The following is a 13,187-nucleotide window of genomic DNA, read 5'->3' on the forward strand; positions in this document are numbered from 1 at the left end:
GAATAAACATTGGTCGTGCTGCTCAGCACAGAACTCAAGGCTCCTCTTTGATATTTCTCCTAGTAACAGTTGTGCAGGGGTATGTTGGTGGCTGGAGGTCTGTGACCAGTGCCTCTGTTCCACAAGGGTCAGAGCTGGGACATCTGGTGTTTGTAATACATAGAAATGATTAGCCTGAAAATGTAAATGATTTAATTAGCAAGTTTGTAGATGGCACAAAGTGAAGAATGTTGTCAAAGGAAACATCAAGGACGAGATCAGTTTGAAGGTTATGCAGAGAAATTGCAGACAGATTTTAATTCAGACAAGTGTGACGTGATGTTTTGGGCAGCTCATTGTAAGAGGAATGTATACACTAAAAGGAAGTGCCCTGAGCAGATTGATATACATAGGAATCTTCAGGTGCAAGTTCACAGCTCCCTGAATGTGGTGAAGGAGGTGGATGGCAGGCTCGCCTTCTTCTGTCAGGGGAGTGAATATAAACCTGTCATGAGCCCACCTTTGGGGTATTGTGGGCTGTGTTGGGCACCGCATTATAAGGAGGATGTGGAGGCTTTGGAGAGGGTGGAAATGGGTTTACCAGGATGTTGCCTGGATTGGGAGAGGTTGGAAAATCTCGGATTGTTGTCTTTGGAAAGTCAGTGGCTGTGGAGTGATCCGAGAGGCACAGAGAGAGTGAATACTCTGAATCTTTTTCCAAGTGGAAGTTATCAATTCCACAGGCCATAGATTTAAGGGGAGAGGGGGCAAGTTTCAAGGAAATGAAAACCGAAAGAACAGCAGATGTTGTAAACCAGAAAGAAAAACAGAAGTTTCTGAAAAAGCTCAGCAGTTCTAGCAGCATCTGTGAAGAGAAATTAGTTAACATTTCTGAGGAAGGGGGACCGGACCCGAAACTTTAATGGATTTTTCTTCACAGATGCTGCATGACCTGCTGAGCACGTTCAACAGCATCTGTGCAAGTTAAAAGGGAGTTGTGTCAGACAAGTTTCTTATGCAGGAGGTGGTCAGTGACTAGAATGTACTTGCTTGAGAGATGGTAAAAGTAGAAACAATCACAATGTTTAAGACACATTTGGACAGTCAGATAAACAGGCAAGGGTTGGCAGGGATATGGATCATGTACAGGCAGATGGAATCAGTTTGGAATGGCATCATGATTCACACAGACATGGTGAGCTGATTATTCCGGTGCTGTCCTGTTCTGTTTTCCAGGGGGGAGAATGTGTGGAGCGAGAGATAATATTTTGAGTATAATATGTCTCTTCTTTAGAACACACAGTAAGTTGATGCATTTTGAGAGAAGCAATGTAGAAAGGGAATATATATTTGAATGGCACAGACACAGAGAGCAGGACAGCAGGAATGGGGGACAATGTGTACAAATCCTTAAAGGAGAGAGAACATAAAGTGTTTTGAGTAAACGTATAGGATGCTGGGCTTCATTAATAGAGGGAATGATAACATACTCATGGAAAAGATGCTGATCATTGACAAAGTTCTAGTTAGGTCACAGTCAGTCATTGCATCCAATTGTGGTCAACAGATTCCTGGTCAGGATGAGGAAGTTAAAATACCACAAAGGGGCCAGTTCCATACTTTGCTTGTCTTTCAGGATGCATTGGTGACTCAAGGGTTAAACATTCTCCTGCCAAAGGTCTTCCTGCCGTATTGTAAGAGTACAAGGCCTGTACTCTTCCAATACAGACTGAACACCTCAGTAGGGGTGAGGCAGACCGTATCTGCGAAATAGAACCTCTTGGAGCCACACATGTGGATTCCACCATAACCCCAGAGAGAGCAATTTGCCCTTTCCAGACAAGACTGAGAGTCCTGGGCACAACCCTGTTAAACAGCCTCCTGCTCCCATTGTCTTACCTCCCCTCCATATGAGCATAGGTACGTGAATCCCCCATTTACTGAAGGAAGAACCCTTCTGCCTTAATCTCTTCCCATCAACACATAATCATGGACAATACGATAATCAGTTTCTGTAATTCAACACACATTATCACAGGACATTGGCATTCATCAAGCTTTGTAAATTCATAATTACCAGCTTTAAACTATGTAATGGCAATCGCGCATGTGACTGATATGCCTTTGTCTAATTCTTATTAAATATACTGTCTCTGTGGGTAAGGCAGAGATTCATGAAGATGAGTCTGTACAAGTAGACACTCGGCTACTTTAGAGATGCTTTGAAACTCTTGCCAGCTGTCCGATAATAAAGCTGCTGCTGTTGTATAGAAAACTTGTGTCATCTGGATTTGTGGAACAAAACAGACATTAACAAGGAAGGATATGAGATCTTCAGGGTGTGGAGTACAGACTTACTGGAGTAGTTCACTGATGAAGAAAATGCAGTCACTGGATTGATTTGAAGAAATTGCTATTTTCTTTGAAGTGAAGAAGTAGAATATATTTTTGATAAAGCTGTATAAGATTATAACAGACCTAGATATAGCAGACAAAAATATCTGTATTTGATAGGTGATAGCACAAGAATTAAGACCAGATGTAAGGTTTTGAGACAGTGGGAGATGAGTAAGTGTTTCTGATGACTGTATTGGCTGGAAATATGCAGAACATGCTGCCTATTATGGTGGTGCAGGCAGAGAAGATGAATGATTGATAAAAACAATTATACCAGATCTGAGGGAAATAAAATTGCAGAGTCTGGGGGACGGATGGGGAATGAGAATGTTGGATTCTGCTACAGAGAGACAGTTTGGATTTAATGGGCCTCTTTCTGTGCTACAATGCATTTTATTTGGACTTGCTTAACTTGCTCTGGTCACCAATTAAATTGTCATTGAGGTAAATCTGCTCAGTGTTCCTACTCAGACCAATACAGGCTGTCCCTCCACAGCAAGAGATAATGTTTACTGCTTTATACTGGGTTCTGGGGGTGGTGGGGGGTGGGGGGGTTAGTGGTACTAACGGTGTGTGTAACAGTCTGCCAGTATTTATCTGAAATGGCAAAACACCAGTGCAGCCAGACCAGGGATCGACTCTGGAAATGTGGGGAATACCAGAAGGGAATTCTTTACCCATCCCACCTGGAAACTGGCCAAACCAGTCAGATTGGGGAGAAGCTGTTCACCTGCTGTGTGTGTGGGGGGAAGGGTGGGGGGAGGTGGGGAGGGATTCACTCAGGCATCCATCCTGCTGAGACACCAGTGAATTTACTCATAACCACAAGTTGAAGGATTTTTTTTCTCTTGTTCACACCAAGTAATGAATAATAGTTTTGGCAGTTCATAAAGTTTTGCATATAGAGAACTTAGTTTTGGAAATGTTCACAACATCGTTGAACATGTACAGATTCACACTGGGTAGAGACTTTTATTTTCCTTTATCCATTCAAAGGATGAGGGTGTCGCTGGCCCGGCAACATTTACTGCCCATCCCTAATTGCCCAGAGGGCAGGTAAGAGTCAGCCACATTGAAGTCACAATGTAGGCCAGACCAGGTAAGGATGGCAGCTTCCTTCCTGAAAGGGCATTACTGAACCAAATGGGTTTTTTCTGAAAATCGATTAATGGTCATCATTAGATTCTTAAATTCCAGAGCTTTTTTTATTGAATTCAAATTCCCCCAAGTGCTGCAGCAGGCTTTGAACCCAGGTCTCCAGAACGTTATCTGGGGCTTTGGATTAACTGTCTAGTGACAATACCGCTCGGCCAATCCTTCCCCACATCACTGTCCATCTGCACAGAGTGAACAGCGGTTTTCTGGTTCATCAGGACAGGGTAATCACACATACGTTTGCTGAATAATTGCAGGAGTTGGATGTTGATGGGCTATTGACATCCATCTCTGAACCATGTATTCTGGGGTTTGTTTCTATTGTCTTGTTATCTTTTGGGGATAAAAACAGTTTCAATTAGCTTTCTATTAAATGCATGGCAATCAAGTCGATTCCATAACTCTCAGGCAGATTAGTTTCTTTTGAAGGACTCTCCATCTCCCCGACCTCCTCCATCCACACCTCCAACAGTACAATAATCTCACAGAGTCTCTTTGTGACAATGAATGAGACAATCTGATCAGCTGCTTCTTTCCCAACTCCTATGTCAAGTTGGCTCTTAATCTCCCCTTGCTGCAGTTGTGATCCTGCATCATTGTACAGTGTTGCTCGTATTTCATGTCTTGGCCTATCAGTGTTCATGATACTGCATGTAGCTTCTTGCATATATGGCTTACAGTGCAAGAGTTTACCTCTTTCATTCCAACAACAACAGTAGAATTGTACTCCAACAAAATTTACAGAATCACGGCCCAGCATATTCCCCTAATTGCCTCTTACCATCAAACCAGAGTATCAATCCTCATTCAACTGAGAGAATTCAGGAGGGCATGCCAGTAACAGCAGCATGAATACCAAAAAATGAGGTGTTAACCTGATGAAGTTCCCAAAGAGGACTACTTGTGTTCCAAACAGCATAAGCAGCAAGTGATAGACAGGCAAAACAATCCGGGAAACAACAGAACAGATCTAAGATCTGCAGTCCAGCCACATCCAGTTGTGAATGAAGTCAGAGCACAGCTGGAGTTCTGAGGATAGTTCTCTTCAAGATATTAACGAACAAGAATATCAGACTGGATGAATTATCATAAATCTCAAGTCCGTTTGATATTCATATATTGACAATCAGTTTTCAATTCACCAAATGTAGCTGAAGGTAAAGATAATCTTCAAGTGATTATAACAGTGGAGACATCTGAATACTTTATCAGCAACTTAAAGCCTGTTATGTTTAGATAGTAATATTTTTAAAGAGATTTTAAAAAGTAAGGTGACTTGAGTATAATGGAAGAAGTTGATTGGTAGGTAGCTGCTAATCTTGTTTTAATCTGAAATTAATTTAGGATTAGTTAACAAATAAACACATGGTAGGGAATCCCAGCCCCATGGAGTGCACATCCAGTTCCACGTGGAAAACCAGGACACTCATGTGTGAGCGACAACCACAAGAAAACTGAGGTGACACAGGAAATGTCAGGAACACTCGTTTGACTGCGGTTAAAGTACTGCACACACTTCTGATCCCCTCATTCCAGGGTTAATGTGATCTCACCAGAGAGGTTACAGAGGAGATTGATCAGAATGTTTCTACAATTGGAAAATTTCTGCTGTGAGGAAAGGTTGGATAGGCTGGGGATGATTTCCAAGGAGGATGTGCTGAGATTTAATTGAAGTGATAAAATGCTGAGGAATCCAGATCAAGTGGATAGGAAGGAGCTATTCATTAACCGAGAGGTCAGAAACTGGGGGATTTAGATTGAAACTAATTCTCAGAAAGAAGGATAGAGGAGAATTCATTTCACTCGGAGATGGTGGGGAGCAGGAACTCATTGATGGGGTGGCAGAGGCAGTAACCAGCATCACATTAGAATAAAAGAACATGGATGTAACTGAGATGCTGGAACATGTAGGGCTATGGACTAACGTTTGCAGAATGGGATCATTGCGATTTATTTGACATTTCTCGAGAATATTAAAGTCAGGTCCAATTTGAGAATTTATGAACATCATCCGACCTGAATTCCAAATGTCAGAATAAATTTATCAGCAAGTTACAGCACAGATTGAGGCCACGTGGCCCATCCTGCATGTGTTGGCTGTGATAGAACTACCCAGGCTTTACAGCGTTCTGTACTCACCAATGAGAGCAACACTTTCAGACTGTGTACTCTGCCCTCTATGTTGTTATAATCTGTTTTTAAAATGTATATCTTTCACAGCTGCACACCTTGTTTCCTTGTTTCTTTCCCAACCCTAACTTTATTCCCTGTGGCCTTGAGGGACGACCATTTCTGCAGTTTAATCTCTCCTGCCTTCCCCCATGCGTCAGACTGTCTTTTTGTCCTTGTCTCACCCCCACCTTGCTCACAACCTGTTACATTTATGATTCCCAGACCTCTGTGACTGCATTGCGCCCCCTGAGTCAGTGGCACGAGTTTTGAATTCTCTTCCTCATGAGATAATCAGAAATCTTTCTGGCTGCAGTTTCCCCTAGATTTTATTTTGAAAAAAAAAGAGGATTTGCGTTAGAGTCAAGTATTTTGAGCCTTCATCCACAATTCTGAGCACTTAGACATAAATTGAGACCCTCCCACAGATGTGCAGTTTTGATGGATTGGCCGTGCTAACATGGCCTGGAGTGTGCAGGTTAGGTTAGCCATGCTAAATGTGGGGTTATGGAGGTAGGGTGGGACAGCAGGTCATTGCAGACTCGATGGACCGAATGGTCTCTTTGTGCGCCTAAGGGATTCTGTAATTCTAACTAGTTGTGATTATTGTCACATTTTCCTAAGTCCAGGTTCATTCAACTCAGGTACACATGCTGCCTTTGTGTTTCTGTGGGTGCTCACGCAATCCTTTCCTTCTGTTTTACATCAATTTCACGCTGTATGTGAGGGTGGGAATGAATGCGTAAATATAAATACTCCAACTGAAAGCCGTCACAAGTCAGGAACTGTTTCTGTTACTAGCATCACTCACAACAGGAAAATAAAGGTTCAGTCACAAATCTGACAGAAACACAGTGGTTATAATCACCAGGAAAGGCTTAACAGCTTAAAACTCTTTTCTTACGAAAAGAGGAGGCTGAGAGACAACCTGGTACAAGTAGGAAGCTTTGTGTCTGTTTTCAGAGATTTGAGGTTGAAATCATTGGGTTTGAAGCATGTTTCATTGATAACCTGGGGCAAAGGTGCTATCTAAATGTGCATCTTTCTTTCTGCCTATCTGTCTGAGTCAACAATCAGATGGATGTGTCATTGTCTGAGTGTTTTCCCAAATCCCTGATTGAATCTGCCTCCCCCACAATCTCAGATGCCAGCTGCCTCTAGTCCACCCCCATGGGCATGTTGAAGAGCATGACAGGAGAATGGATTGAAACGGAGAGTTCAATGCCAGAATGAAATAGGAAGAAGGAAATAAATGGGATTTTTGGATCCCACGGGAAACAGACTCCAGGATGAGTCCTTGTGGGCATTCCTGCAGTAACACAAGACAGCATTCCATGATGAGTGTTAAACCCGGGTGGCAGTGGAGGGAGCCACTGAACATGAGCAGGTTTAGTTCAAACACAGGAGGTTTGTTCAGTCAGTAACAGTGTGTTCGACATGGAGGTGAAGTGAGCAGTGAGGGGAAATGTTACCACAAGCTGCAGATGGATAACTTTCATTGGAACAGGAGGTGGCCATTCAGCCCTTCAATCCTGCTCTGCCATTCAATAGATTATGGCTGATTTGTGCCTTAAGTTGCAATGTTCAAAACTCTTCAAACTCATCAATAAACTCCTCTGCAACAGACAAGATCAATATTCAAAAACGAAACATCTGCAAATGCTGGGAAATCAGGAATAAAAATAGAAATTGCTGGAAAAAAAAATCAGCAGATCTGGCAGCGTCTGTGGAGAGTGAACCTTTGGATCCAGTGATGGGTCAGGTGACCAGCTGCAGCTGATCATTCTGCCTTTTCTGTAACACTCTCTGGAACAGGTTCTGGTGTGAGGGGAATGAGACTGTCACTAACAACTGAGAAAATAGGAGGAAGTGCTCAATCAGAATAAAACACATTTTGGTCTTTCACTTTTAATTGAACTGCAAAAATTATTCATGATCATTTCAGAAATAAGATAATAGGCCATAAATAAACTCTTCATGTCATTGGGTCTGAGAAACTGTTAATTCTGACCTGGTCCAGCCTACATGAGAATCCAGAGATTGAATAACGTGGTTGACTCTGAACCATCTCCTGGGCAGTTAGAATGAATGACAAATGCTGCCCCAGCAAGTGATGCCATGATCCCATGAACAAACAAAACAAATCCAATCTCCGTGGTTACTTGGGAACTCGCTGGTGTTATTGGAAGGGGACGAATGGGAAGGTTTATGGGGTAAAGGGAGAAGAATGGCATTCAGTGAGGTGATCCTTTGGAGAGCTGATCAGCCAATTAGCCTCCTTTTGCACAGTAACAATTCAGTGAATATTTCATTCTGAGCCCTCTAAGGAAATATCAGGGCAGGGTTTATAAAGAGGTCAGTTTGAATGAGTGTCTCGGTGAGCACAAGTGAGATACAGGTACAGAGAGAGGTTTTGGGCTGGATTAAACTATATTTTATACATTTGCATAGTCATCAACATGACAGCAGTTAAAACTGGGAGTGTAATTAGAGCAGCAAATAAATATTAAACATTTATGCAGCTAAAGGGGATATTGGATAAAGAAACTGCAGTTAGTGTTTATTTTATTCCAGGCACACCAGCCTAGGAGCACATCCTTCCCGTACCTATCCTATCAAGCTCTTGAAGATTTTTGTTCAATTGAAGTGTTTCATGTTTCGATACTCCAGAGAAGACAGCTTCAAGCTCCTCAATCTCTCCTGCCAGGGCAATGCTGCTGTTAGAATTCAATTCACTGGTGCATGTTCCTGGCTGCTTCATGGACTGGAACTGGCAATTGACACTGAAAGGTTACTGTATAAAATATCTTCAATGGTATTACCAGACGTGAGTGGTTTTAGGAAAATGACCTTGACTTACAGACATTGAGTGTCAGAGCACTTCCTGTTGTGGGGCATCCTGTTTAGATTCAATCCATTGATAACTATTAGAACTGACTTTCACTGGCTCCGTCAAAATGGTCAGAGCATTATGGCTGTCATCGAAGGTGGTAACAAACTTCCCATGGGTTAAAAATCGTAAATGATAGAGTAGGTACGAGGTCTGATGACACTGTTGGAGTATTGATGTTGTTGTCAATCATACTAACTCGGCTGGAGTTGACAAGTTATATTATCTCTTTCTGAATCTCAGAATGTCTGTCTGGGCAGTAAGTCTCCGCAAACAGCAATGTGACAATGAGCAGGGATCATTCTGTTTTGATTTAAATTGTGACTGTAGCACGGCTGCTTCACAGCATCAGGTACAAGGTTGGAGTCCATCCTTGTTCAACAGCCTGTGTGCAGTTCCCACATTCTCCCCACGATAGTGTGGGCCCCCTCCAGGTGCTCTGGTTTCCCCCCACAGTTCAAATATTTGTGGGTTAGGTGGATCAATTGTGCGAAATTGTCCACAGTGTCCAGGATTGTGCAGACTCAGTGGATCAGCCATGGGAAATGCAGTGTAACAGGGATGGAGTGCTCCAGGTGGGATCCTCTTTGGATGGTTGGTGGGGTTTGATGGGCCAATGCTCTCCTGCCACACTGTTGGGATTCTATTCTATGATTGAGGTGAAAGCAGGGTGTCCTTGGAGAAGGAGCATGTGGTATGTATCAATGTTCTCGATGTCTTTAGATAGAGGTGGACACCGCAGGGGATACAGTGCTTTACCTCCACTGCTGTCCCCTCACCCCTAACTCTACTTTGATTTGGTCCCTTCCCACTCTGTCATTTGTAATGGTTTGCTTTGCCCGTAATGGGCCTTGTTTGTAAATATTCAATTGGTTACACGGGTGGTTCACTGCTGGTGATTATATATTAACAAAAACCCAAAATGGTGTAATGATGAACATGGGAAGGTTGCTCAGCTGTGTGTGATAACACTTCTGGGTAGGAGAAATGGGGGGGAACCACTTCACAGCTCACAGCAGTTAAATCAAACCAACAGGTTCAAACAGGGAGGGAATATTTCCCTGCAGTTTGAGTAACTGGAAAGTGATGGTGTCCGGGAATAGACGGGATTTTGTTTTACAAGGAGTTTGAAATTTTAAAAAACTGTTAGTTTCATTTCTTTTCTTTTAGTTTTATTTATTGTGGAATAAATAGCTGCAATATTTTAAAACCAAATTCACAAACCTTGTGTTAAAGACAAATGTTAAATAAAATCCATCAAACCATCCCTCACTGAAAACTGATGTGTAAGTGCAATCTCCTGGAGAATCCCTGCCCACTTCTTCCTACCCGGGCTCCATGGCTATTTACATACCTGGGAGATAGCAGCAGGAGGCCATTCGGCCTTTCAATCCTGCTCCACCATTCAATGGGAAACAGCTGACCATCCAGCTCAGTCTCCTGTTCCTGCTGTGTTCCAATCCCCTTTCATGATTTTACCTCAAAGAACTATATCTAAGTCTTCCTTGGGCTTCACTGCCTTTTGTTCCAGTGATGTTGTTGTGTTACTGTGTGGGTGTCGGTGGGGTAATGTGATGGTGCTGCCTCCTAGAGGATGCATTCAGCATCCCTCATCATCCTGCAGTAACATCAACTGGGTTTCAGCAACTAGAGATAGAAACCGTTTCCAGGATATGGTCATCACGGTCTCAGTCAGCATTTATTCCCCATCTCTCGTTACCCTTGAGAAGATGGTAGTGAGCTGCTGTCTTGTACCATTCACAGTCCATTTGGCCCAGAGAGACCGACAATGCTGGGAGGGAGAGTGTTGCAGGATTTTAGCCCAGTGATTCTCTATTTTTAGTTCTTCAAAATGTTGTTTAACTTAATCACGATCTGCACATGATTTTGAGATTTCAGTCTGCAAATCTTCACCATCTAGCACCCTGTATAAAGGAATATGTACAGATTAGAAATTCAGAACAGACAATTCTAGTTTCTCTGGGAATATCTTTTTCCTCTTCCTTCCCCCAAAGCTGTAACCCTCCAGCCCACTTACTCTCTCTCACCATTCTGACTCTACTACCCCCTAATGTACACCCTTTACATTCTCATCGAGTTATTGATAAACAGATCTATGCCACCACTTTCCGTCCCTGGTTAGACTCTGCACCCTTTCTGGGTTCACTTTCTTTCCCTTCAGTTGCTGCAAGTCAATAATGTAACAGCAGAATGAAACAAAAGGAAACAGAAAGGGAGGTGGCAGATCCTGGACAGAAGAGGAACCTTCAGTCTGGGAGAATGGGTCAGATCCTTCTTTGTTTCTCATTGGTCGATTCCAGTGTTATGACAAGTTGGGGATGGAACTTGGTCCCTGTGGGTGTGGTGACACTTTGACCCTCCAACAGATCAATACTACAAACAAATACGTTCCTCCTCCACACAGAATGTGAAATACTTTCCACTAGTTACCCCAAAGCACATACTCCAAAACTCACCCACATTCTGTACTTGTGCAGTGCCAGGTTTCCCCACGTGTGGTCCCTGCCTCGGAATTTGGGAGTTGCAGTCCTCATGCAGCCACTGGAGCCCTGTCTCTGGAATGTGAATGAAAAGGGTGGGGTGGAGGATGTTGTGTATCGGATCCCCATTCAGACACACGGGACATGTGGGCTGTCACTGGGATTTACTGAGACATCCGATTAGACAACCTGATTTCTGACGTAAGGAACATAGATTCAGCCAATTGGGGGATAGGGAGGTTAATAAGGCCCAGTAGGTTTTAAGCAGAGGTGGTTCAGTGGCGAGCGCTACTGCCTCACAGTGTCAGGGACCTTAGGCGACTGTGTGGAGTTTACACATTCTCCCCATGTTTACATGGTTTTGTCCAGTTCTCCAGTTTCCTCACACAGTCCAAAGATGTGCAGGTTAGGTGGATTGCCCATGCTAAATTGCTGACAGTGTCCATGCACGTGCCGGTTAGACAATTAGCCATGGGAAATGCAATGTTACAGGGAACGAGTGGGTCTGAATGGGATGTTCATCATAGGGTTGGTGTGGACTCAATGGATGAATACCCTGTTTCTGCACTATTGGGACTCTATTCTATTCTCATGAGGAAGAATGTACCTATCTCAATGTGTTGTGAATCTGTGGAATTTCCTATTGAAAATGCGGTGGATGCCAGGACAGTGACCCAATGTAATGAAGAGATACAGATGTTGAATTTGCAATGGGTTGAAGTGTGAGAGAGAGCAGGCGGGAAAATCCAGCTGAGACCGAGGTGAGCTCAATCATCACCGTATTAAATGGTGGAGCTGGTTCGAAGGGCTGCATTGCCTCTCCTGTGCCCAGTACTTATCTTCTTACGGTAATAACTGGAAAGCTGAATCCAAAAATCACCACCTTCACCAAAGGAGATTTTCAGAAACAGCAGGATAGTCAGGTGGTTTAGCGTTCCAAACTTAGGTAGTGAGTAAGCGTGTAGGAGATAATGATTTTGGAATTTTAAACTGAGGGGAGACAGTGATTTATGGTTTTATACTGTGTCGTACATTCACAGCGTCCAGAATACTCTGTTGTGAATATCTATTCTGGACTTTATTACAAAGCCAAGGTCTCTGACAATGAAAACCAAAACACCCAGGAAACATCGTCTCACCTCGTAATCTGATAAAAGACTTCTGATCAGTCTGGTTGAACTTAGAACACAGATGGAAAGCTGGAAGATTAGATCCAATCCCAAGATCCAGTGCTTAAACAAAGGAGACGACAATAGGATGAGGCAGGAGTTGGCTAATGTAGACTAGAATCAAAGACTTTATGGTGGGAAAGTTGACGCACAGTGGGGGAATATAAAGCAATTTTTCGAAGTGCTCAGCAAAAGTATATATCAGGGAAAAGGAAGGACTGTAGGAAAAGGAGTAATCTGCCGTGGGTGGCTCAGGAAATAAGGGAGTCTATCAAACTGAAATAGAAAGCATACAAATTTGGCAAAGACCAAGGAGAAACTAGGAGATTAGAAAACCTTTAAAGATCAACAGAAAGCGAGATGGGATTGGGGGAGAAAAGCGATGAGTAGCTATCCCCAGGGCTGGAATAGCTGTTTACACTGCTAGAGGGGAACCTATTATGTGGGGAACATATGGCCTCTGTAGTTGTTGAAGCACTTAACTGTTACCATAGAGATTATCCTGATCAAGTTAAAAATCACAGCACATTCCAAAAGCTTGTACTGCCAAATAAACCTGTTGGATTTTAACCTGTTGTGTGATTTATAACTTTGTCCACCCCACCCCAATACCGGCTCCTCCACATCAGAATCCTGACAGACAGCCCCACTGAAACTGAAGTGCCTGTCAGATACTTGAGGGAGCCACAGGGAGGGGGGGGGGGGGGGGGTCTTTCTAACTGCTGTTGCCATGGAGAGAATACTGAGAGACAGTCTCTATTCAAAGTCCCAAACCACAAAGGTATAAGAATGGGAGCTTTACATCGGACAGGCGGGGAGTTACCTGATGCTGCCTGGAGGTGTTTTGCATGTACACTATCTTTGTTACTGCCATGTTTCATCAATAAAGACTCAAAGAAGACCCCTCAGACTTCTGTGCCTCGTTAT

Source organism: Chiloscyllium punctatum, chromosome 33, assembly GCF_047496795.1.
Source record: "Chiloscyllium punctatum isolate Juve2018m chromosome 33, sChiPun1.3, whole genome shotgun sequence".
In the NCBI taxonomy this organism is placed as follows: Eukaryota; Metazoa; Chordata; class Chondrichthyes; order Orectolobiformes; family Hemiscylliidae; genus Chiloscyllium; species Chiloscyllium punctatum.